Raw genomic sequence first — 22,860 nt, 5'->3', positions numbered from 1 at the left:
CATATAATCAACTGATTATTGGTACATACAACCTTGTATAATCCCATATTGCCTTACAAGCAATAGGTGGTTCTAGTGCACGGGCAGCCCAGAGTGAGACATTGTAACTGCATGCGGTATATTACTGTGGGTATGCTATATATCATATGTTTCTGAATGAACCTGTAAGTGGATTGTGTGTGCAGTGGGTCCAATAAACCTACAGTGGATCTAATACACATACAATATCCACATCAAATTGACATATATATCACAAATACTCCACTTCATCGTTTGGGGAAATTTGTTTTTATTTTTTGTTATTTTTTAAATTTTTGTTGTTTTTAAAGTTTTAAAGAAGCTTTATATAAATTGTGGAAATCACTGTGCAATAAATATTTGTATAAAGGATACATTTTCTTTGGTTTCAATTGAGGAGTGCCTGTCCCAGCGATATATTATCCTTTATTTTTGATGGGAGTCGATTTGACAGAGCACCGTATCCATATCTAGAAGGAGCTGAGCCGCGGTAATTCAGTTTTACTGCTATATCCAATATTTAGAATTTGTTATTACAATGTATAGTAATTGTTACTAATGGTTACAAGATACCTATGCAGGTACCAGATGCATCTTTAGAAACAGATACATGTGCGTCCGTATGTTTCCAGTCTATTTTAGAAACGTCTGCAGATTATACAATGTATTATATGTATCTGTTATCGGCCGGTGTAGGCCGACGAGAATCTGACTGCGAGGTTCTTTTATGGGATGGATGATTGTAAGTCACATACAGGTTTGTATACTCACACGTGGGTCTGATATTGGCTGCTGTCTGCCTATAGGATGCTGTAATGCAGTAGAGGGAGATCCTAGATTTAGGGAAAGGTCCGGAGTTACTAGGGTTGGTTTTATTCCAATACGGTGGGTCCTAAGACAATAGGTGAGGGTCTCATTGTAAATTAGGGCTTTCTTTATTTGATAGAGGGGGTCCTGAGCTAAAAGACCCACGTCTTGCTCTTACAGACGGGATCCGGAGCTAATAGATGAGGATATTTTTCAAATTGAGGAGGGGGATTGTTTCAACAGAGGGGTCCGGAGCTAATAAAGAGGGAATGCTGAGCTAATATATGGGAGTCCTGTTCAAATCGATTTGTATTTTGATCTAATAGATGGTACCTTGAGCTACTGTGATAAGATAAATCTTGTTCTAAAAGAGGGGCTCTATGGCAAACAGAGGGGCTCCTGAGCTAATAGAGAGGAGCCTTGCTTTAATAGAGGAGGGTCTTGTTCTAATGGACTGGATCCAGGGCCAACAGAGGGTCTTCTTCTATCAGAGGCAGGCCTGAGCTAATAGATTCCAACAGAAGGGTCTGGTTCTAGTAGATGAGACCTGAGCTAATAGATTCCAACAGAAGGGTCTGGTTCTAGTAGATGAGGCCTTAGCTAATAGAGGAGGGTCTTGTTCTAATGGACTGGATCCAGGGCCAACAGAGGGTCTTCTTCTATCAGAGGCAGGCCTGAGCTAATAGATTCCAACAGAAGGATCTGGTTCTAGTAGATGATGCCTGAGCTAATAGATTCCAACAGAAGGGTCTGGTTCTAGTAGATGAGGCCTTAGCTAATAGAGGAGGGTCTTGTTCTAATGGACTGGATCCAGGGCCAACAGAGGGTCTTCTTCTATCAGAGGCAGGCCTGAGCTAATAGATTCCAACAGAAGGGTCTGGTTCTAGTAGATGAGGCCTTAGCTAATAGAGGAGGGTCTTTTCTAATAGATGGTATACTGGGCGCAGAGATGGGCTCCTAAAAGCTAACCCTACCCCCAGAAGACTGCTCCTTTATCTAGCATGTCTCATGTTCAAGGGGTTAATCGCCCCCCTATAAGAACCTGTGTACATATCGGATCTTCTCCGTCCGTCATGCGCTGCTGTAAACATCATCATTTAAGAGCAGTTCTTGGCTCTTTACCTGATAAATCAATCACTGCGGTTCAGTCGGAATAATGAAAACGTATGGCGAGGATTAGCCGAGCAATATTCCGTCATTAATACCTTTCAGCGCATTTGTTTCTGCCATGTACTGTATCCCTATAATAGATGCCACCAATTTACACAAATGACTTCAGTCCTGGCAAAAAGCATATAATATGACTGTGCAGTCATTAAGATAAAGGCCGTTATTAATCAGAGCACTCTCCATCTGACTGCAGATTACTCCGTGTTTGTCAAGGTGGCCTCCATGTATTACACGGGTTACATCTTAATGACTCGTCCTCGAAAGGACAGAGATTAATTCAGAGGCTGAAGACCGAGCACCAGGATTTATGTAGATAGTATGGTGCCAGCCATGAAGATGGCAGGGGGGATGGAGTATATACATAACATGGTGCCAGCCATGAAGATGGCAGGGGCGATGGAGCATATACATAGCATGGTGCCAGGTGTGTAGGTGGCAGCAGTGATGGAGTATATAAATAGCATGGTGCCAGCCATGAAGATGGCAGGGGCGATGGAGTATATACATAGCATGGTGCCAGCCATGAAGATGGCAGGGGTGATGGAGTGTATACATAGCATGGTGCCAGGTGTGTAGGTGGCAGCAGTGATGGAGTATATACATAGCATGGTGCCAGGTGTGCAGGGGGCAGCAGTGATGGAGTATATACATAGCATGGTGCCAGGTGTGTAGGGGGCAGCAGTGATGGAGTATATACACAGCATGGTGACAGGTGTGCAGGGGGCAGCAGTGATGTAGTATATACATAGCATGGTGCCAGGTGTGTAGGTGGCAGCAGTGATGTAGTATATACATAGCATGGTGCCAGGTGTGCAGGGGGCAGCAGTGATGGAGTATATAGATAGCATGGTGCCCGGTGTGTAGGGGGCAGCAGTGATGGAGTATATACACAGCATGGTGCCAGGTGTGCAGGGGGCAGCAGTGATGGAGTATATAGATAGCATGGTGCCCGGTGTGTAGGGGGCAGCAGTGATGAAGTATATACATAGCATGGTGCCAGGTGTGTAGGTGGCAGCAGTGATAGACTATATACACTTCATGGTGCCAGGTGTGCAGGGGGCAGCAGTGATGGAGTATATACATAGCATGGTGCCAGGTGTGCAGGGGGCAGCAGTGATGGAGTATATACTCCTGCCCTTACCACAGTATTTAACTGTATCACTGTCCTGAGGACACTGATGCAATTGTACCTTAATTAATGCTGAGACCATCAGATCGTTATGTACCTGTCTGGCCGCCGTGAGGAGCGCTTGGGCAGCCCCCTGGGAATCGGCTTACCAGGAAAATTCCCTGTAGTGTATATGATCGATCCACCCCTGATGCTTTGGTTCACTTTACTGCATTTTCAGTAGTCGTATGTCTCCCTCCCCCCACTGGTCATGACCCATAAAGCCATTGACCTGCACTGGGCGTTATAACAGCCGGATCCAGGCAAATGTTGATCCCGCCACCTTCCAGACTCATCCACATGATTTCTTGGAAAGCACAGATTCTCCTTGACTCGATTCAGCTGGTCAGAAGTCTTTGTGGCAATGCTATCTGGGAAAAATGGATGCAAATTAGTCATCCTACAAATGGAATAATACTGTCTCTCTTGTGCCACCTAAAGGTGGCTATGAGTAATGCTGTGGCCCATCCTGACCCTCAATCGGTTGCATTATCCGGGCCAAGACGTTCAATGATAAAAACTCCAGATCCTTGATTCTAAATTTCATGGCTACAATTCTGCATAACGACTTTGCTCGGTTTCTTCACCGGCATTGGCCTTTCCCCCTCCCATTTTAGTTATTTTTACCTAATTGAGTCTTTTTATTTCTATGTGTGAGTAGCAATAATTAATACAGTCAGTTCAGAAACCATTAATCTTCCTGGAGCCGAGCAGTGTGATTGATCTTATACCTTTAATCTAATTAGCGTACATAGAGGTGGAAGGATATAATGGCTGCATACAGCCTCGCGCCTCTTTGAGGAGCGTCAGCCTTTTTGATGACCCGCTGCGCATGTTATCCTGTCACCCAGGTATAAGGAACAGCTGTATGATCATTAACTGGAGATCTGATTTAAAAGGTTGGGAATCGGTGAACATCAAAACTGACGGGAGGCTGAACTTCCTCAATTAAGTGTAGGGAGTCATTAATAACTAAAGTTTATGTATAGTCAGGAGATGATGGGACATTTACAGAGCGAGGCTGAATAATGGTGTGAGAAACCAGGAACATACTGAGGGTGGAGTAAAAATGGGAGATTGTCTATCTATCTATCTATCTACAGTGCAAAAGTATTCACCCCCACCCCTTGACTTTTTTCATGTTTTGATTGTTTGAAGATTTGCATAATTTAATTTACAGAACATGCCCACAACTTTGAAGATATAACAACAGTCTGTATCTGATAAAGGGGGTTTATGTCCCCCGAAACGCGTTGTACCATCTGCTATTTTAATAAATAGAGTTCCTGTTTGTAACCAAGACTGGTCTGTTGCGCTGTGGGATTTTTTTCTTCATCTTCAAATGTGACGTGGCAGCTTAAAATTATCCCAGAATAATCTGCACTCCAAAAACCGTATGGCGCTCCTTTCCTTCTGCGCCCTGCCGTGTGCCCGTACAGAAGTTTAAGACCACATATGTGGTGATTCTGTAAACTACTGAATCAGGGTAATAAATATTGAGTTATGTTTGGCTGTTAACCCTTGCTTTGTTAGCGGAACAAAATGGATTAAAATGAAAACAAAAAAGTGAAATTCTGAAATTTCATCTACATTTTCCTTTAAATCTTGTGAAACACCTAAAGGGTTAAAAAAGTTTGTAAAATTAGTTTTGAAAAACCCTGAGGGGTGTAGTTTCTAAAATGGGGCCATTTATGGGTGGTTTCTATTATGTAAGCCTCACAAAGTGACTTCAGACCTGAGCTGGTCCTTAAAAAGTGGGTTTTAGAAATTTTCTGAAAAATTTCAAGATTTGCTTCTAAAGTTTTAAACCTTCTAACAGTCCCAAAAAAAGAAAATGTAATCCAAACATGAAGTAGACATATGAGGAATGTAAAGTAATAACTATTTTAGGGAGGTATAACTATCTGTTTTAAAAGCAGAAAAATTAACATTTTGAAAATTGAGAATATTTCCAAATTTGGGGTAAATTTTATATATTTTTAAAAATAAAAATGAAATATTTTGACTCAAATTTACCACTCTCATGAAGTACAATGTGTTAGCCAGTGCTCGGCTATTTTTGGCGGCCCCATAGAAATGAATGGAGGGTGGCTGCGCATGCGCAGTGCGCCCTCCGTTCATTTCCCTGCTCCATTCTCATTGTAGGTGCAGGGTCCCTACGGTTGGACCCGCACCCATCAGACAATGGGGGCATATCCTAGCGATATGCCCCCATTGTCTGAGATGGGACAACCCCTTTAAGGTGAAAAATGGCAGGGTCCTGAAGGGATTGATATTAATTAGTATTATTATGTATTATTATTGTTGTTGTTATTATTACTTCTCTGTGGTGTTTTTTACACTTGAGCATCTGAACTGCACACTTGCGGAGGTAATGATGAGTTACAGACTAAGCTGTAAATTTCTGAGCTTCTCTGTTTCAATTGCAAACCTGCATTAAGGAGATAATAAAAGCCATGAGGATGAGAGACATAAAGGGGAACAGAGGAGAAGTGCAGGGAGCAGATGAGGCTTAGCGGCAATAAACTGAGCCGGTGGCAGATGTATACTGATGTGCACTCACGTCCTCACACCATTGCAGCATGGCCCATCTCTTTCAGCTTCATGAATGTTATAGAAAACACCACCTGAAGAAGGATGAAGGGAAAGAGAAATTGTCCCCATCTGTAATCTGAATCTCTGCAATTAACAAGTAACCAATGCCAAACAAGTGTAACATACCAAGTAGTTGCTTTTTTTCGGAGACTTGAGCAGGGGTGGTTTCCATCCTTTTTTTTATCAGTTTATTTTTTTTTACTTAAAGGGAACCTGTCGTCACCGGGATTTTGTGTATAGAGCTGAGGACATGGGTTGCTAGATGGCCGCTAGCGCATCCGCAATACCCAGTCCCCGTAGCTCTGTGTGCTTTTATTGTGTAAAAAAAAAACGATTTGATACATATGCAAATGAACCTGAGAGGAGTCCTGTAAGTGAGATGAGTCAGGGACAGGACTCATCTCAGGTTAATTTGCACATGTATCAAATCGTTTTTTTTTTTTTTACACAATAAAAGCACACAGAGCTATGGGGACTGGGTATTGCGGATGTGCTAGCGGCCATCTAGTAACCCATGTCCTCAGCTCTATACCCAAAATCCAGGTGACAGGTTCCCTTTAAAGTGATTCTTCAGGGGAAATCTAAATTCATAAAACCCTGCACTCCAGAATTCTGGCTTCACATCGGTGCAGAATAGAGCTCTACAAATTTTTGGGCCTACTTGTGAAAAAAAAAAAAATAAAAAAAATCTACATTTTTACACCACTCACACCCGTTTTGAAAAGTTAAAAAGTGGGCAAGCTTAGCCTGTCAATCTGATTTAAGCCAGGTTTATCAACTCTGATATTTTCAAAAAGTTGCAGAAGTTGTCCCAGTCTCACTGCAGCGAAGAGGTGGAGTAGAAAGCGGACAATTATCTCGATAAAAAGTGTTGGACTTGTTGGGGAACATTATTTAAGACTGGTGTTTTGAGACACCGGTTTTAATAAAGCCCTGCTCTGGCGGTGGATCTGCCAAAGTTATTTAGAGGCGCCGGCCCCTACCTAACTTTGGCGGGAAAACAGAAAGAATGGAGCTCAGAGTACCAAAAATTTAATATTTTATTGCATAATATCAAAACATGATAAAAAATGACATATATATGTGATGCCAAAAAACAAAAGGGTAAGCAGAAGCAGAGTAATGGAAAAGAGCACCACCCTGGGAGGACACACAGGTCAAGAATACTTGGATACGATGGTCATAGGACAGTGTCAGCACAATGGCAACCCCATGAACCAATTGCGTAAAGTAATATTAAAGGGTGAGTAAATGGTCAGCAGAAAAAAAAACACGATGGTAAAACCTGGCGTGTTGAGCACAAAGTTAAGCACATACAGATAATCAAATAAGCAACACGTCAGAATCAATAACAGACAGATATGAGGTAGTCCACCAAAATCCAGGGAACGTGGAGATGAAGCTGCGACCCGAAACTCACCCAAAGAGACCATGTGTGAACCAACCCAGGATGGTGCTACCCCAGCGCGCGTTTCAGCGTGCCTTCGTCAGGGGATCAACGGATCCACCGCCGCTTCTAAATCTAAGACACCAGGCATAGAATATGGTAAGTGAGAGGCACCTGCCGGCCCGCCCCCTTCCCTGCCCATGCCATGCCCCCTATTTTAGACTTGGCATGAGTGGGAAAAAGTTGCAGATTGTGGCGCAAAGGACCTTTGCGCCGCAATCTGCAGCAGAAATACTCCTAATATAGATGTACTCATCCTAGCTCTGATGGCTCCAGCTCCCTCCCGGTTTCAGGAATCATCCACTATGGGTAGGTCATGGGTACAAGCAGCATGGTGGACACCTGATTGGTAGTCACTAGAGTTGAGCGAACACCTGGATGTTCGGGTTCGAGAAGTTCGGCCGAACATCCCGGAAATGTTCGGGTTCGGGATCCGAACCCGATCCGAACTTCGTCCCGAACCCGAACCCCATTGAAGTCAATGGGGACCCGAACTTTTCGGCACTAAAACGGCTGTAAAACAGCCCAGGAAAGGGCTAGAGGGCTGCAAAAGGCAGCAACATGTAGGTAAATCCCCTGCAAACAAATGTGGATAGGGAAATTAATTAAAATAAAAATTAAATAAATAAAAATTAACCAAAATCAATTGGAGAGAGGTTCCATAGCAGAGAATCTGGCTTCCCGTCACCCACCACTGGAACAGTCCATTCTCAGATATTTAGGCCCCGGCACCCAGGCAGAGGAGAGAGGTCCCGTAACAGACAATCTGGCTTCATGTCAGCAGAGAATTAGTCTGCATGTCATAGCAGAGAATGAGGCTTCACGTCAGCCACCACTGCAACAGTCCATTGGCATATATTTAGGCCTAGCACACAGGCAGAGGAGAGAGGTCCCGTAACAGAGAATCTGGCTTCATGTCAGCAGAGAATCAGTCTGCATGTCATAGCAGAGAATGAGGCTTCACGTCAGCCACCACTGCAACAGTCCATTGGCATATATTTAGGCCCAGCACACACACAGGCAGAGCAGAGAGGTCCCGTAACAGACAATCTGGCTTCATGACAGCAGAGAATCAGTCTGCATGTCATAGCAGAGAATGAGGCTTCACGTCACCCACCACTGCAACAGTCCATTGGCATATATTTAGGCCTAGCACACAGGCAGAGCAGAGAGGTCCCGTAACAGACAATCTGGCTTCATGTCAGCAGAGAATCAGTCTGCATGTCATAGCAGAGAATGAGGCTTCACGTCACCCACCACTGCAACAGTCCATTGGCATATATTTAGGCCTAGCACACAGGCAGAGCAGAGAGGTCCCGTAACAGACGATCTGGCTTCATGTCAGCAGAGAATCAGTCTGCATGTCATAGCAGAGAATCAGGCTTCACGTCAGCCACCACTGCAACAGTCCATTGTCATAAATTTAGGCCCAGCACCCAGGCAGAGGAGAGAGGTCCCGTAACAGACAATCTGGCTTCATGTCAGCAGAGAATTAGTCTGCATGTCATAGCAGAGAATCAGGCTTCATGTCAGCCACCACTGCAACAGTCCATTGGCATATATTTAGGCCTAGCACACAGGCAGAGGAGAGGTTCATTCAACTTTGGGTAGCATCGCAATATAATGGTAAAATGAAAATAAAAATAGGATTGAATGAGGAAGTGCCCTGGAGTCCAATAATATATGGTTATGGGGAGGTAGTTAATGTCTAATCTGGACAAGGGACGGACAGGTCCTGTGGGATCCATGCCTGGTTCATTTTTATGAACGTCAGCTTGTCCACATTGGCTGTAGACAGGCGGCTGCGTTTGTCTGTAATGACGCCCCCTGCCGTGCTGAATACACGTTCAGACAAAACGCTGGCTGCCGGGCAGGCCAGCACCTCCAAGGCATAAAAGGCTAGCTCTGGCCACGTGGACAATTTAGAGACCCAGAAGTTGAATGGGGCCGAACCATCAGTCAGTACGTGGAGGGGTGTGCACACGTACTGTTCCACCATGTTAGTGAAATGTTGCCTCCTGCTAACACGTTGCGTATCAGGTGGTGGTGCAGTTAGCTGTGGCGTGTTGACAAAAGTTTTCCACATCTCTGCCATGCTAACCCTGCCCTCAGAGGAGCTGGCCGTGACACAGCTGCCTTGGCGACCTCTTGCTCCTCCTCTGCCTTGGCCTTGGGCTTCCACTTGTTCCCCTGTGACATTTGGGAATGCTCTCAGTAGCGCGTCTACCAACGTGCGCTTGTACTCGCGCATCTTCCTATCACGCTCCAGTGCAGGAAGTAAGGTGGGCACATTGTCTTTGTAGCGTGGATCCAGCAGGGTGGCAACCCAGTAGTCCGCACAGGTTAAAATGTGGGCAACTCTGCTGTCGTTGCGCAGGCACTGCAGCATGTAGTCGCTCATGTGTGCCAGGCTGCCCAGGGGTAAGGACAAGCTGTCCTCTGTGGGAGGCGTATCGTCATCGTCCTGCCTTTCCCCCCAGCCACGCACCAGTGATGGACCCGAGCTGCGTTGGGTGCCACCCCGCTGTGACCATGCTTCATCCTCATCCTCCTCCACCTCCTCCTCATCCTCGTCCTCCTCGTCCTCCAGTAGTGGGCCCTGGCTGGCCACATTTGTACCTGGCCTCTGCTGTTGCAAAAAACCTCCCTCTGAGTCACTTCGAAGAGACTGGCCTGAAAGTGCTAAAAATGACCCCTCTTCCTCATCCTCCTCCTCCTCCTCCTGGGCCACCTCCTGTTCCATCATCGCCCTAAGTGTTTTCTCAAGGAGACATAGAAGTGGTATTGTAACGCTGATAACGGTGTCATCGCCACTGGCCATGTTGGTGGAGTACTCGAAACAGCGCAACAGGGCACACAGGTCTCGCATGGAGGCCCAGTCATTGGTGGTGAAGTGGTGCTGTTCTGTAGTGCGACTGACCCGTGCGTGCTGCAGCTGAAACTCCACTATGGCCTGCTGCTGCTCGCACAGTCTGTCCAGCATGTGCAAGGTGGAGTTCCACCTGGTGGGCACGTCGCATATGAGGCGGTGAGCGGGAAGGCCGAAGTTACGCTGTAGCGCAGACAGGCGAGCAGCGGCAGGATGTGAACGCCGGAAGCGCGAACAGACGGCCCGCACTTTATGCAGCAGCTCTGACATGTCGGGGTAGTTGTGAATGAACTTCTGCACCACCAAATTCAGCACATGCGCCAAGCAAGGGATGTGCGTCAAATTGGCTAGTCCCAGAGCTGCAACGAGATTTCGCCCATTATCACACACCACCAGGCCGGGCTTGAGGCTCACCGGCAGCAACCACTCGTCGGTCTGTTGTTCAATACCCCGCCACAACTCCTGTGCGGTGTGGGGCCTGTCCCCCAAACATATGAGTTTCAGAATGGCCTGCTGACGTTTACCCCGGGCTGTGCTGAAGTTGGTGGTGAAGGTGTGTGGCTGACTGGATGAGCAGGTGGAAGAAGAGGAGGAGGAAGCCGAGAAGGAGGAGGTGGCAACAGGAGGCAAAGAATGTTGCCCTGCGATCCTTGGCGGCGGCAGGACGTGCGCCAAACAGCTCTCCGCCTGGGGCCCAGCTGCCACTACATTTACCCAGTGTGCAGTTAGGGAGATATAGCGTCCCTGGCCGTGCTTACTGGTCCACGTATCTGTGGTTAGGTGGACCTTGCTACAGATGGCGTTGCGCAGTGCACACTTGATTTTATCGGATACTTGGTTGTGCAGGGAAGGCACGGCTCTCTTGGAGAAGTAGTGCCGGCTGGGAACAACATACTGTGGGACAGCAAGCGACATGAGCTGTTTGAAGCTGTCTGTGTCCACCAGCCTAAATGACAGCATTTCATAGGCCAGTAGTTTAGAAATGCTGGCATTCAGGGCCAGGGATCGAGGGTGGCTAGGTGGGAATTTACGCTTTCTATCAAATGTTTGTGAGATGGAGAGCTGAACGCTGGCGTGTGACATGGTTGAGACGCTTGGTGACGGAGGTGGTGGTGGTGGTGTTGGTGGTACATCCCCTGTTTGCTGGGCGGCAGGTGCCAACGTTCCTCCAGAGGCGGAGGAAGAGGCCGAGGCGGCAGCAGCAGAAGAGGTAGCAGGGGGAGCCTGAGTGACTTCCTTGGTTTTAAGGTGTTTACTCCACTGCAGTTCATGCTTTGCATGCAGGTGCCTGGTCATGCAGGTTGTGCTCAGGTTCAGAACGTTAATGCCTCGCTTCAGGCTCTGATGGCACAGCGTGCAAACCACTCGGGTCTTGTCGTCAGCACATTGTTTGAAGAAGTGCCATGCCAGGGAACTCCTTGAAGCTGCCTTTGGGGTGCTCGGTCCCAGATGGCGGCGGTCAGTAGCAGGCGGAGTCTCTTGGCGGCGGGTGTTCTGCTTTTGCCCACTGCTCCCTCTTTTGCTACGCTGTTGGCTCGGTCTCACCACTGCCTCTTCCTCCGAACTGTGAAAGTCAGTGGCACGACCTTCATTCCATGTGGGGTCTAGGACCTCATCGTCCCCTGCATCGTCTTCCACCCAGTCTTGATCCCTGACCTCCTGTTCAGTCTGCACACTGCAGAAAGACGCAGCAGTTGGCACCTGTGTTTCGTCATCATCAGAGACATGCTGAGGTGGTATTCCCATGTCCTCATCATCAGGAAACATAAGTGGTTGTGCGTCAGTGCATTCTATGTCTTTCACCGCTGGGGAAGGGCTAGGTGGATGCCCTTGGGAAACCCTGCCAGCGGAGTCTTCAAACAGCATAAGAGACTGCTGCATAACTTGAGGCTGAGACAGTTTCCCTGGTATGCATGGGGGTGATGTGACAGACTGATGGGGTTGGTTTTCAGGCGCCATCTGTGCGCTTTCTGCAGAAGACTGGGTGGGAGATAATGTGAACGTGCTGGATCCACTGTCGGCCACCCAATTGACTAATGCCTGTACCTGCTCAGGCCTTACCATCCTTAGAACGGCATTGGGCCCCACCATATATCGCTGTAAATTCTGGCGGCTACTGGGACCTGAGGTAGTTGGTACACTAGGACGTGTGGATGTGGCAGAACGGCCACGTCCTCTCCCAGCACCAGAGGGTCCACTAACACCACCACGACCATGTCCACGTCCGCGTCCCTTACTAGATGTTTTTCTCATTGTTATGGTTCACCACAACAACAAATATATTATTTGGCCCAATGTATTGTATTCAAATTCAGCGGGATATAAATTTGAGGCCTAGTATTTAGGCGCTGGGTGACCGGTATGGATTTAGTGACAGAATTAGACTTGGAAATGCACAGAAGCGTGTGTGTGAAGTTATTCTGAATGACCCTATGTGCACCTTCAATATTATATACCCTTTTAGGGATAGATTTCAAATAGCTCTGATATAGCAGAAACCACTAAATTATGAAATTGCTAAATTGGGAATTGTACTTCAACCCAGAACAAAAAATGTGCTTTGACGGACACTAAATATCTTGCCCAGCAACAACAGTACAGCGGTGGGTAACGAGAGATTTAGAGGGATTTAAATTTGAGGCCTAGTATTTAGGCGCTGGGTGACAGGTATGGATTTAGTGACAGAATTAGACTTGGAAATACACAGTAGCGGGTGTGTGTGAAGTTATTCTGAATGACCCAATGTGCACCTTCAATATTATATACCCTTTTAGGGATAGATTTCAAATAGCTCTGATATAGCAGGAACCACTAAATTATGAAATTGCTAAATTGGGAATTGTACTTCAACCCAGAACAAAAAATGTGCTTTGACGGACACTAAATATCTTGTCCAGCAACAACAGTACAGCGGTGGGTAACGAGAGATTTAGAGGGATTTAAATTTGAGGCCTAGTATTTAGGCGCTGGGTGACAGGTATGGGTTTAGTGACAGAATTAGACTTGGAAATACACAGTAGCGTGTGTGTGAAGTTATTCTGAATGACCCAATGTGCACCTTCAATATTATATACCCTTTTTGGGATAGATTTCAAATAGCTCTGATATAGCAGGAACCACTAAATTATGAAATTGCTAAATTGGGAATTGTATTTCAACCCAGAACAAGAAATGTGCTTGAACGGACACTAAATAACTCGCCCAGCTACAGCACTAGGGACAGATTTAGCTGGATATAAATTTGAGGCCTAGTATTTAGGCGCTGGGTGACCGGTATGGATTTAGTGACAGAATTAGACTGGGATATGGCCAAAAAATGAACAGACTATTGCTGGTTAAATGCACTTGGTGTGACAGCTTCACCCTGATGTAGGCTTTAGCCAAAAAACAACCACACCATTGAGGGTTAAATGCACTTGGTCGCAGCTTGTGCTGGCGCACCACAAGACACAAAATGGCCGCCGATCACCCCAGAAAAATGAGACTGACAAACGGTCTGTGCAGCCTAAAAACAGTGAGCAATTGAGGATCAGCAGCTCAATGATCCACAGCTGCAGATCGATCAATAATCAAGTCCTTTGGAGGAGTTAATCTGCCTAATCTCGCCCTACTGTCGCAGCCGCAACCTCTCCCTACGCTAATCAGAGCAGAGTGACGGGCGGCGCTATGTGACTCCAGCTTAAATAGAGGCTGGGTCACATGGTGCTCTGGCCAATCACAGCCATGCCAATAGTAGGCATGGCTGTGATGGCCTCTTGGGGCAAGTAGTATGACGCTTGTTGATTGGCTGCTTTGCAGCCTTTCAAAAAGCGCCAAGAAAGCGTCACAAAAGCGCGAAGAAAGCGACGAACACCGAACCCGAACCCGGACTTTTACGAAAATGTCCGGGTTCGGGTCCGTGTCACGGACACCCCAAAATTCGGTACGAACCCGAACTATACAGTTCGAGTTCGCTCATCCCTAGTAGTCACCTCAAATATGGGACTTTTCTAATTGTCATTCAGAATAATTAATAACAATAATATTTCCAATGTTAGAAACCAAATTCCGAATGATACATTCCAAGCGCCTCTCTAGATGTCTCACATTGCGGAAGGTGTAGAATCAATCTTTCAATTTGCTACAGAATTTAATAGATAAATAAAGATGGCAACAATGTAATAAATATGATAGATTTCTTCCATTATTGCCACCTATATCTGTCTGTTAAACGATGTAGCAAAATTAAAGAGTGACCCCTCCCATTCCGCACAAGAGACTGAGAGAGATGGTTTATTTCATACATTGCTTTATCACATTGGTTATGGGGGATATCAGGGCACTTTGTGTCTTATCTATCAGTTTTGTATTTTATTGATCTTTTATTTTTTTTATAATGCTGCCTAAAATTACAAATTAAATGCCATCTTCAGAAAGCCAGAGTGTCTGCTCTAAGGATTGATGAACGTTCCACCCTGGTCCCATCAGCCCGTATCACAGAGATCTGAATCCTCAATGGCCGTTTATCATCTTGATGCAGATGCTCTGGAGTGAAACAACCTCTTTTCTTGCCCATTTTCTTGAAAAATGACACAAATTGAAAATTTGCTGCACGCGGACAGTTGAATCCTTCTGTGAATAGGTCTCTAAGTTGGCTGTTTTGGCCTTTTGTCAGATGGAATAGGTGGCCTTCTCCCGACAATGAGACATTGTTTGCTTGTAATTTTCTTTATTAGGTCACGTGAACCATGAAGTAAAGGTCAGTTGCCATTTATGTTCCTATTAGTTCCATGACGGCGCCTTCTCAACCTTCAGCTGGCTTTGATTCGTTTTCTTCTGCATGATCCTGACAAGATTGTTGGACGCATGGAAATTGTCTTACATTTTTCATCTTCCAGGACATCAACTAAGATCTATGAAGTCCCCCCCCCCCCATTAATATTACCCAGTCAATAAGCCAGGCGTGACGTATTGAGTGATACCGCTATAGGGATATGTCTGTACTACTGTAAATTGTTATGCGTCTATCCCAATGTCAGTAGGATTCATGAGGACAGCTTTATTACAGATCAATATGGTACAGACCTGTTATATGGCCAACATTGCATTTTATGGGACTATAATGTACCTCGGTGTGCCTCCAATTTAAAGGCCCTGTTAAATGAAACTCCATTTGAATTTACCTAATTATGGAAATAATAGAGGGGGTCCTCGGCTTGTTCTGGAGGACTTGTCCTGTCCTGTGTTACGCAGACAACCCATTGATGGCAATGGACAATGTGTAATGCTTTGTTTCACCTGTGGTGGCGCTGCAGCAAAACTGAACACTAAAGTTTTCAGCACAGATTACAGCTTATTACTAGCGATGAGCAAAGTATTGAAAAATTCTGCTTTGCCGAATTTTTCAAAAACATTTTGGTTTGTTGTCACAAAGCCCATTTCTTTGTAAGTAGTGGGTCGATTGTGCCGTTCCCCGTCATTGTACCCCTCAGATGCCGCGTTCATAGCTGATTGCGGCATTTGACTGCAAAAACACAGTGAAAAATAAAAAATAAAATAATTAAATAAATCATGCTTACTTCATCCATTTGATCGTGACGAGCCGGCCACTGTCATCTTGATTGAAGATCTAGCACAAAGCCTCGGACGACCCGGCGGGGTGACGTCACACGAGATCTTCAGTCAAGATGTCAGCGGTTGGCTTGTTGCGATCAGATAAATGAGGTAAGTATGATTTTTTTTTTTGATTTTTTTTTAACCACCATTCAGGGAAAATCGACTCCCTACCACGAAGAACTAGAAACTTTGGCTTTGCGGCAAATCACATTTTCCCTGGACTTTGTGGACTAAACACTACTAATTACTGCAGGTCTCGGCTGGAGGCCAATTTTCAATCGGCTTAGACTAGGGCTACGCAGCGACAAGTGTTGCGCAACATTTGCAGACGACTTTAGAGCTGGGATTTGGCTGTGAAAACAGCCAAGTAACAACCATGTCACAGGAGGATCCCGTGTGACTAACATTGAAGTCAATGGAGTAAGTCGTGTATGATATGCGTTACATTTTATGCCATTGTCGCGTCACAGTCACAAAATGTCGCACAACTTTCTTGTCGCGTGACACGACGCCGAGTAGCCATAGCCTTATTGCTCTAACAAGTTGGTACGGTCCAAAGTGGAGAACCCCTTTAATATGAAGGCTCGCAGACGTCATGCCCCCTTGGATGACATCACACCGGTATTCTACTCATTCGGAAGACAATATGCTACAGATGTAGCAATCCTTATCCTGATTCTTAATAAGTTAGGTAAACAATTCAATGGCTTTTGTGATGTGACATCACACTACATGCACACGACTGTCATTTTTTTTCATTTTTTTAACCATTTGTGCCTCCATTTTCTGTCCGTTTTTTCATAGCCATTTAAAATGGCCGTTAAAAATCAATGAATTTCATTGGCTTTTTAAATTAAAATCCCAACGCCTGCAGTAATAATGTCCCCCATAGTGGCCCCTGACAGTATACACAATGTCCCCTATAATGGCCCCCAACAGTAATAATGTCCCCCATAGTGGCCGTCAAGCGTGATGATGTCACTGCACGCTCTTAGCATGCTGATGTGATGATGTCATCACGCTGAGCGCAGGTCCTTCACAATCAAGTAAGGAACAACTGCCTCTGCACGTGCAAGTGGATGAGGTAAATGACGTTTTTTTAACCCTTAAAAGGCCATATTGAACTAGCATACCCATTTTTAATGGCCGTTAGACGGGTTCACTCCTGTCTAAGCGTCCATTAAAAATGATTCCATTGATTTAAATAGGGTCCGTCTGGCCTATTTTTTGACGGCCGCTAAAAAAATAGCCATGTGAATAGCCCCATAGACTTTAATTGGTGCTAAAAATTGCTGTGTGACTGGCCACTATTTAACCCTTTAGTGACCACCCATATGCCTTTTTTATGGCAGTCACTAAGGGGCTTTGGGCTGGGCCACCACTTTTTTACAGCGGCCTAGTCTAAGCGCTGCACTGGGGCTCGGCTCTTACATGAGTGCTGTGCTCCTGCTCTGACAGCCCGGACCAGTGGGAATGCCGATCTGCGCTGTTAAACCCCTTACATGCCACGGGCAATGGAGCTCGCTGCATTTAAGCAGTGACAGAGAGAGCGGACTTTCTCGGTCTCCCATCGGCACCCCCTTAAATGTGATAGTGGGGTGCCAATAAGGCTGGCCGGCTCCCCCACATGCTTGGTATCACTATGTCCGTAACGACCCACACCACACAAATATCATGTAAATTATCGCCTATGGTCAATGCCGTAAAAAATAAAATGGCAGAATTGCTAATTTATTCTTAATCACCACAGAAAAAAACGTAATACCAAGTGTTCAAAAAGGCGGATTTTTCCCCAAATGATACCAATGAAAACTACAACTCATTCCGCAATAATCAAGCCGGCACACAACTCCATTGAAAGAAAATTTAAAAAGTTATGGGTCTTGGGATGCGGCAAAGCAAAGAGATTTTCTTCCTTTAAAAAAAAAAGGGGGGGGGGTTATTGCAAAAAAGTAGTAAAACTTAAAAAAAAAACTACATGTACCTGGGTAATCGTACTGACCCAGAGACTAAAGATATTGTGTTATTCATACCAAAAAATGAACACCGCAAAATGTATAATGTAAAAACTCAGTGGCAGTATTGCTGTTTTTTTTCCCATCAAAAACTACAACTTGTCCTGCAGAAAACAAGCCCTCATTCAGCCACATAGTTGGAAAATTATAAAAAGTTAGAGCTCTTGGAAGGCAACAATGAAAAAAGGCAAAACAGGCTGGTCACTAAGGAGTTAAACAGTTGCCATTTTTAACGTTTGTGTGCATGTAACCTTAAGTTTAGAAATGCTCCTGCTCTACCCCGAGGACCCGAGGAGGACATAAAATGGACCATAAGGACTTGAAATGCCACCCCAGAGGGTCCTGTATTACTAAGCACTTCTTACTCTAGGGCCCATCTCCGTTATCTTCCTGCATTACTTCTCCTAATTGTCAGCTCTGCAGCACTATCTGACTGGGTCTGCTCAGACTGCGCTCGTCGATTCGTGAATAGAATGCCGATACTGCAGTGAAGATTAAACCTTTACTAGCAGAGCTGTAGGAGATAGAAAGAAAGAGATGCCGATTTGCATGTCATTAAAGATCTATAAAGAACTGGGGACGGCCCCCGAGGGACCATCCTCGCTTCCACATGAAGAGGACTTTTTCTTTTTTTGGCCATTTTAATTTCCCATTCAATATATTTCCAGAAGATGCAACCTCTATTCAGTGGGCTACTTGGGTTCATCAGAGCGAACATCTTTTTAATCCCCCGAGGTCCATGTAGTAAGGACTGACAGTATTTTCTTTTATCGAAATCCAAAGTCAATTTTAACTTTAGCCACTAAATGTAAATCAAGCCAAGGCCTCTGCCGGGGGAACGTCAACTTTATCTAGGATGTGAACTTCTGAGAAGGAATCTAAATGAGTCCCCTGACGGCAAAGCTGCAAAGGGTCCAGCAGTCATCCAGCCAGTCAATACCCGTCCAGGTACTTTCTAAGACACACGCATTGATTTGCTGCTTATTAACCAGATAACGCCGCCTCATGCAGTAGCATGCAGGAGTATAGACCGCCTGCCCTATTCATGATTTTGCAGCGCGTTGACTTACAAAGTTATTGAACTTTGGGAATTCCCAATAGGCGATCGGCTGGCAGCGGCCGGGCTTTGCTGAGTCAGCTCTTCCTGCAATCGATGCTCTTGTTATTTCACTCCTATATTATTTTTAATTAGCTTCAGGAACTGTTGCTGTGATAATTACATTTGGCATTTGTAATCCCCCGTAGTCCTGAATCCCTGTTACTCAAGGAGGTTGAGATGAATTTCTGCTTTGTTTATTTTTTTTCTTCACACATTTCAGGGATCCGTTATTTCTTAATCTGTTCATACGATGAAGGATTAATTGCTGATTGAGTCCGGAGCCCGTAGTAATGCAGGGAACATGGGGCAGTAAGAATGTGTACTGTACTAGAGGAATGCTACAACATGAGCACTGTACCAGATCCGGGGAGAATTACAGGGTAGGTTGTGCTGGGATTGTGCTGACTCTTAAGCTCTCATGAAACTACTACTCCCAGCAGCTCCAGGACCCAGAGCCAGAGGTCAGAGATCATTAGATTGAATGATGGCCCTGTGCTGTACCTCCAGTTATATTATCAGTTAGCTACCGTTACCATACAGTGCCCATATATCAGTGCCACACAGGATGGCACCCAAATAACAGTGCCTGGTCAAATAACCCTTCAATACAGTTACCTAGGTATACAAGACGCCGCCATATACAGCAGAATAATATGCCATATAGTGCCTCAGTATGCCTAATACTGAGCCACTAACAGTGCCACAGAATGCCTAATTAAGTACTGACAAACAGTCAACTAACATACGGTGCTCAAATAATACATTCAGTATGTAATAATAATAATATACAGTACTCAAGTACTAATAACATGCAGTGCTCAAGTGATACTAACATACAGTGCTCAAGTACTAATAACATACAGTGCTCAAGTACTAATAACATACAGTGCTCAAATAATACTAAAATACAGTGCCAAAGTAATAATAACATATAGTGCTCAAGTAATACTAACATACAGTGCTCAAATAATACATTCAGTGTGTAATAATAATAATAATAATAATATACAGTACTCAAGTACTAATAATATTCAGTGCTCAAGTAATAATTAACATACAGTGCTCAAGTAATACTAACATACAGTGCTCAAATAATAACATACAGTGCTCAAATTATAATATACAGTACTCAAGTAATAATAAGATACAGTGCTCAAGGTATACTAACATACAGTGTGCAAGTAATACTAACATACAGTAATCAAACAATACATTCAGTGAGCAAGTAATATTAATAGACAGTACTCGAGTAATAATAACATATAGTGATTAAATAATACTAACATACAGTGCTCAAGTAATAATAAGATAAAGTGCTCAAGTAATACATACAATACAGTTTTCAAATAATACTAACATACAGTGCTCAAGGAATACTAACACAGTGCTCAAGTAAAACAAATATACAGTGCTCAAGGAATACATACATTGCTGAAATAATGCTAACATACAGTGTTCAAGTAAAACTAACATGTGGTGCTCAACTAATACTGACATACAGTGCTGACAGCTCCACATATACACTTCCTGGACAGGATTTCCCTACATATATTTATAATTGTATAACAAGATTCTGAATGGAGGGTATATTGGCAGATTGCACCCCATGGTAGTACCAGTACCCTATGCACCATTGTTAACACTGCCTGAAGGACATAAAGCAGTATGGTCATTATTAGCTCTTATAGACCTCTACTCTTCTGGCTTCCAATGGCTCTAGGTCTAGGACGTTCTGTTAAAATACAGTCTAATGTGTATTTGATGTTCGGCCAATGTTCGTTGAGCCAATATTGGGAAAAGCTATTTAAACAAGCTCGGTCTAGTATTCTTAAGGAAGATTAGCCACCGTCAGGAGTATCTGGTAGTGGCTTAGTCCCGACTCCCTGTTTATAGCACATGTACTCTCGGCCAACCTGAGCATGCATGTGGATTGGGAAGTCAGGAGAAATAGCTGCCCAATAATTGTGTGGCCTACAACCACTGAAGGTGTACGGCCATCTTATGTCAAATAGAGGACATTGGTTGAATATTCAGACTCATTCACAAATTCCCTTTTCTCCCCGTTCAGCTTTCTAGCCAAATGCACATTCCATGAGCCATTCAAGGAGCAATTCTGGACAAGTACCTGAATCAAGAATGGTGGAACCATAAAATAAATTTACATTTTATTCAATTGGTACTAAACACTGCCCCAAAATCATATGTGTGGAAAACCTAAGCCATGCCTGGACCAAAGAATGAAGAACCCCCCCCTTAAGTAAGGTACTTTTATTCATAAAATAGTCTAGAAGTTGAAGCCTAGACCACCCCACGTCCACCCAACACCTGATATGACTCTGTTTTGCCAAGACTTTCTTAATTAAATCCATGATATGATTAATTTCTTTGACACAAGTTGCAGATCCTGCCCCAGAATATAAAATGAACAATTACATTAAATCTTTGAAGAACTTGATAGATCATTGATTTTACTGAGGTTATTATAAAAGCGCGGAAGGTCAAGATGTCCTTGAAGAACTCTTCAGCCTAAATGAATACCTGACCTGCCTGTCATTATGTCAATTTCTATCTCCAGCAAGCTGTGTCCAGTTTATTATCAAATTGATGGTTAATTTTCTGTAACATCCATAGAGGGAAGGCAATAAAACTAGTCGTTCTTATGTTCTCACTCGTTCTGTCCCTTATCTGCTGCTTTTGACTTCTACCGACATGAGGAACGTAGGATGAATGAAGCACATGCTATTAAAATATCATTTACTCTGTGGGAACAGTTAAGACTCAGTTTTAGGGGAAGGGATAAGCTCAACGTATTTAAGTGATGGAAGAGTTTCTGACCCTTCGTAATGAATGTAGACACGAGGTCACCATAATTATCAAATCTGACAGTGGTAAAAAGTTCTCTATCGGTGAATTACATTAGAGCTTGTTATCTCGCTCAGAGATCTGACTCGGCCTTCTCTATTTCTTGTTTGCCTTTCAAGTGAAGATGTCAGAGACATTCTCGTCACTGTCAAGAGTGACATCGCCTTTTCGAACTCTTTTTAATAGTAGTTCTGGTGTTTGATGAACTTACTTTAGTGGAATGACATACCCAGTGTATGTCACTTTGGAAGGTGACACAAATGAAGAGATTCTAGATTGGTAGAGAGATCAGGTGGTGACATAGGTTCTTTCTCACTTAAAAATATTTCAAGTTACTGAGAGTGAATATATCATGGCTGGTTGTGCACAGTTTCTATTGGACTTTCATTTTTCTTTTCGACTAGGTTCCATGACTAGAATCATACAAGGTTCTCATTCAGAATATGAAGAACATCTCAAGAAGCTATCAGGTCAATACAAAAAGTGAGGAGCTAAATGTGCTGAATACAAAGCACCTGTAGATGGCTTCAAAGGTTAGTGTTAAACATTTAACTTCCCAAGGAGCCTCTAGAAGAAGCAGAAAGCTGCGGACTTTGGAGCTTTTACCTATTACTTATACCTCAGTGGTTGCCCAACATCATTACATAATATGTACTGTATATATACAAGGGGTATTTCATGCTTTTTTTATTATTTTTTATTTGGTATAAAGTCTAGTACCCTGCGGTGTTGATCGATACTTCCCATTGCCATTTCTGGATTGGTACATAGGACATGGCAGGAGATGCCTGGCTCGGCCACTTATTGGTCCGAATGGTGACAGCTCCTCAGCCAGTGATTGGCTGAGTAGGCATCTACTGCCATTTCCTTTGTGTCAATATATGAAGCAGAGACCTGGTAGTAGTTGGGCCAGAGGCAGGGGATCTGAGGAGAAGATTTATTTAGAGATCCAGAGATCTCCCCATTCATTGCTTCAGCTGCTCTGTTACAGTAAATATATTTCAGGCTGACAGCATAGGGGACATGTCCTGCAGCTCTCCCTATCGCAGCTCAGCGGGTATGTATTTTCTGCTAAAATTCTCTCCTTATAACAGCTCAGGGGGGTGCTCTTTCTGCAGCATCTCTCTCCCTATCACAGCTCAGAGGGTGTGTTTTTTCTATCACAGCTCAGGGGATGTCCTTTCTGCAGCATCTCTCTCCCTATCACAGCTCAGA

This window comes from Bufo gargarizans, chromosome 9 (assembly GCF_014858855.1).
Source record: "Bufo gargarizans isolate SCDJY-AF-19 chromosome 9, ASM1485885v1, whole genome shotgun sequence".
Lineage (NCBI taxonomy): Eukaryota > Metazoa > Chordata > Amphibia > Anura > Bufonidae > Bufo > Bufo gargarizans.
This window is presented reverse-complemented; position numbering follows the sequence as displayed.